Source organism: Octopus sinensis, linkage group LG9 (assembly GCF_006345805.1).
Source record: "Octopus sinensis linkage group LG9, ASM634580v1, whole genome shotgun sequence".
In the NCBI taxonomy this organism is placed as follows: domain Eukaryota; kingdom Metazoa; phylum Mollusca; class Cephalopoda; order Octopoda; family Octopodidae; genus Octopus; species Octopus sinensis.
This window is the reverse complement of record NC_043005.1, coordinates 42,535,772-42,536,073: the sequence shown is the minus strand read 5'-3', so window position 1 is coordinate 42,536,073 and position 302 is coordinate 42,535,772.

Sequence of the window (302 nt, the reverse complement as noted above, 5' to 3'; positions counted from 1 at the left end):
CAGAATATCACCACTGAACTTAGGAACACCTGCTTCATATTTATCTCATATCTTCATCACATTACTCCCAATCATGTTTTCATTCCTTTACGTCATTTGTCCTTTGCGTGCCAACTAGTCCATCTTTAAATCCCTCTCCGATATTCTACCAGTATTTCTTGCGCTTCACAATTTCTCCCCTTCTATTCTCGTGTTAATAATAGCATTTTTCTCATTACTGACATGTACGATTGTAACGTGTAAAGTGCGAAGGCTGATAAATCATACTTACCTGTAATAACAACGCTGGGGAACAAATGAAA